The 4,400-nt window shown below is 37.4% G+C and overlaps 1 pseudogene; it reads left to right on the plus strand.

Moving 5' to 3' along the window:
• The first annotated feature begins 14 nt into the window (after positions 1-14).
• LOC105511444 lies at positions 15-2,080 on the plus strand (annotated as a pseudogene).
• The last annotated feature ends 2,320 nt before the right edge of the window (positions 2,081-4,400 follow it).

Consider the following 4,400-nt stretch of genomic DNA (forward strand, 5'->3'; position numbering starts at 1 on the left):
TGGCAGCAGAAGCGAGAAGTTTGGAGGCAACCTGTGAAAAGCTGAACAGGTCCAATTCTGAACTTGAGGATGAAATCCTCTGTCTAGAAAAAGACTTAAGAGAAATCGAAACATTCTCAACAAGATGAATTGATGGCGGATATTTCAAAAAGGATACAGGCTCTAGAAAATGAGTCAAAATCCCTGAAATCACAAATAGCAGAAGCCAAAATCATCTGCAAGATCTTTAACATGAGTGAAGAACGACGCGAGATAGCAATAAAAGATGCTTTGAATGAAAATTCTCAACTTCTGGAACGCCAGAAGCAGCTTTTGCAAGAAGCTGAAGTATGGAAAGAACAAGTGAGTGAACTTAATGAACAGAAAATAACATTTGAAGACTCCAAAGCACACGCAGAACAAGTTCTAAATGATAAAGAAAATCACATCAAGACTCTAACTGGATGCTTGCTAAAGATGAAAGATCAGGCTGCTGTGCTTGGAGAGGACATAACGGATGATGATAACTTGGAATTAGAAGTGAACGGTGAATCGGAAAATGGTGCTTACTTAGATGATCCTCCAACAGGAGCTTTGAAGAAACTGATTCATGCTGCTGAGTTAAATGTTTCTTTAAAAACCTTAGAAAGAGAAAGAAACCACATTGTTATTGAGTTATCTGAAGTTGATAAAACAAAGGAAGAGCTTACAGAGCATATTAAAAATCTTCAGACTCAACAAGCATCTTTGCAGTCAGAAAACATGTATTTTGAACGTGAGAATCAGAAGCTTCAACAGAAACTTAAAATAATGACTGAATTCTATCAAGAAAATGAAGTGAAACTCCACAGGGAATTGACAGTAGAGGAAAATTCCCGGATACAGGAAGAAGAGAAACTTTCTAAAGTGGAAAAAAAGATCAGCCACACCACTGAAGGGCTGGAGGCCTATGGAAAGCTAGCCAAAGATCTTGAAGAAGAATTGAAGAGAACTATTAATTTTTATCAAAGGCAGGTTATTTCCTACGAGAAAAAAGGACATGATAATTGGTTGGCAGCTTGGACTGCTGAAAGAAACCTCAATGATTTAAGGAAAGAAAATGCTCACAACAGAAAAAAATTAACTGAAACAGAGTTTAAATTTGAACTTTTAGAAAAAGATCGTTGTGCACCTGATGTTTCAAATACAGCATTTGGCAGAGAGCATTCCCCATGTGGTCCCTCACCATTGGGTCAGCCTTCATCTGAAACAAGAGCTTTTCTCTCTCCTCCAACTGTGTTGGAGGGTCCACTGAGACCCTCACCTGTGCTTCTGGGGGGAGGAGGAAGAGGCCCAAGAGGCCCAGAGAATCCTCTGGACCATCAGATTACCAATGAAAGAGGAGAACCAAGCTGCGATACATTATCCGATCCTCACAGGGCTCCTTCTGACACTGGGTCCCTGTCATCCTCATGGGAACAGGACCGTAAGATGATGTTTCCTCCACCAGGACAATCATATCCTGATTCAGCGCTTCCTCCACAAAGGGAAGACAGATTTCATTCTAATTCTGATGGACTGTCTGGGCCAGCAGAACTCAGAAGTTTTAATGTGCCTTCTTTGGATAAAATGGATGGGTCAATGCCTTCAGAAATGGAATCCAGTAGAAATGATGCCAGAGATCATCCTGGTAATTTAAATGTGCCTGATTCATCTCTCCCTGCTAAAAATGAAGCAACTGGCACCGGCTTCATTCCTCCACCTCTGGCTCCAATCAGAGGTCCACTGCTTCCAGTGAATACAAGGAGCCCATTCATGAGAAGAGGACCTCCTTTCCCCCCACCTCCTCCAGGAACCATGTTTGGAGCGTCTCGAGGTTATTACTGTCCACCAAGGTATTTCCCAGGCCCACCATGTGCTCCATTTGCAGTGAGAAACATCTGTCCACCGAGGGGTTTTCCTTCTTACCTTCACCCAAGACCTGGATTTTACCCCAACCCAACATTCTGAAGGTAGAAGCGAGTTCCCTTCAGGGCTGATTCTGCCTTCCAAGGAGCCTGCTACTGAACAACCAGAACCACAGCAAGAAACCCGACAATATTTTTGCTCTCTTCAAAAGTAATTGAGACTGATCTCATTTTCAGTTTAAGTAACGGCTGTTATTTAAGTGATTACACTTTTCTCAAATTAAAGTTTAAGGAATTATAGTTCTTAGTATAGTAGTTTATAAATAAAGATGATTTAAATACAAATCTATGAGTAAATCATTTCCATTTTATTATATTCTAGATAGTATAAGTACTTTAATTTGGTGAACTAATCCACTTTTATAGAAACAATAGTGGGAGTTTTATATATGTAATCTTGCAGGTGGGGAGGTTTTAAATTCTAAAGGTTGTGTCTTCATGCCAAGAACTGTATTCACTGTAGTTGTAGATAAATGTGAAAATAACTTTATGCTTAATTAAATAAATTTTCGTTGAGTTTTTTAAAAAAGAAAACTGCCAGAACTGAAAGGAGATATAGATGAATTCACAATTATAGTTAGAAATTTCCTCATGCCCTTTTCAATAATTGATAGAACTAGACAGAAAATCAGCAAGGAGTGTTGGCTTTGGCAGCACTTTCTAAAATTAGAATGATGCAGACAAGATTAACACGGCTCCTGCCTATAGATTACACAAAATTTTGTGAAATATTTCATATTTTTAAAAAGAGGAAAAAAAAAAAGAAAATCAACAAGAATATAAAACAACTTAAAATGCCATTAACCAAAGGAATCAATTCGGCATTAAAGAATATTCCACACAACAACAGCAGAATACACATTTTTTCTTGAGTGCTGACAAAACACGTGGCAAGATAGAGCTATCTGAGGCCCTAAAACTTGCCACAATCAATTTAAAAGAGCTAGTAATCATCCAGAGCAAGTGAAAACCACAAATCATTGTAGGGAATCCAATTGGAAATCAGCATAAGAAAGATATGAAAATCCCTAAACGTTTAGAAGTTTAAAAACACACTTCACAATAATCTATTCATCAACAAAGAAGTCTCAAGGAAAAATTTAAAAATACATTGGACTGGATAAACATGAAACTGTGACATATCAAAGTGCTGACAAGGAAACTTATAGCAATAAATGCATGCATTAGGCAAGAGGAAAAGTGTTGAGTGAGCAGTAGATTTCCACTTTAGGAACCTAGAAAAAGAAGAGCAGAATAAACTGAAAGCAAGTAGACGGTGGGGATTAATGAAGATAAGAACAGAAAACACTTACATTTAAAAGAGAAAAACAATAGTTAAATCAATGAAACAAAGAGATAGCTCTGTTAAGAGATTAATAAAATCTAACAAACTCAAGCAGAAATTAAAAGGAAAAGAAAAGACATACATTTTAAATATCATAATGAAACAGGTGATATCACTACAGACACCGCATATCACAAAGGACAATCAAGGAATATTACAAACCACTCCACACACATAAATTAGACAATTTAGACAAAATGGACAAAATGCCGTGTTCCTGCTGCAACACAAACTAACTCTACTTACCACACAGGAATAGACCATTTGAATAACTCTATAACCACTAAGAAAATGGAATTCATAATTTTAAAACTACCAAATAAGAAATCTCTAGGTTTAGATGGTTTCACTGGAGAATTCTAACATGTTTTAAAGAAATTAACACCAATGCTACACAATCATTTCCAGAAAATAGAAAAGGAGAGAACACTCCCCAATTTATTTTTTGAAGTTATTATTACACTGATACCAAAACCAGGAGAGAGAGGGTGTGTGTGCATATGTAAAGGTATGTATAACTTAACAAATAGAGTTCTACAGTTTATTAAAAAAAATGTACCCCATGTTCTAGGGGGGTTGTTTCCAGAAATACAAGGCTGATTAAATCTCAAAAAGTCAATCAAAATAATCCACCATGTTAACAAACAAAAGAAGGAAAGTTACATTGTATCAGTTGATACATAATAAACACTTAACACATTTTGATATCCGTTCATGATAAAAGTTCTCTATAAAGTGGGAATAGAGGAAACTTTATCCACTTGATAAAAAGCATCTACAAAAAGCTAGCATTATACAGTCATGTGTTGTTTAACGATGCAGATAGGTTCTGAGAAATGTGCTGTCAAGCGATTTTGTCATTGTGCAAATGTGGTAGAGTGTACTTACACAAACCTAGATGGTATATAGAGTAGCTGCTATACACCTAGGCTATATGGAATAGCTCATCGCCCCTAGATGACAAACCCGTACAGCATATTAGTGTACTGAATACTACAGGGAATTGTAACACAGTAAGTGCTACATTTATGTGCTTGAAACCCAGGGCCCTGCTGGCATAGGTACCCGGGGAATCTCCTGGTCTGCGGGTTGCGAAGAACATGGGAAAAGCGCAGTATCTGGGCCGGAGT

This window comes from Colobus angolensis, unplaced genomic scaffold (assembly GCF_000951035.1).
Source record: "Colobus angolensis palliatus isolate OR3802 unplaced genomic scaffold, Cang.pa_1.0 Scaffold2, whole genome shotgun sequence".
Lineage (NCBI taxonomy): Eukaryota > Metazoa > Chordata > Mammalia > Primates > Cercopithecidae > Colobus > Colobus angolensis.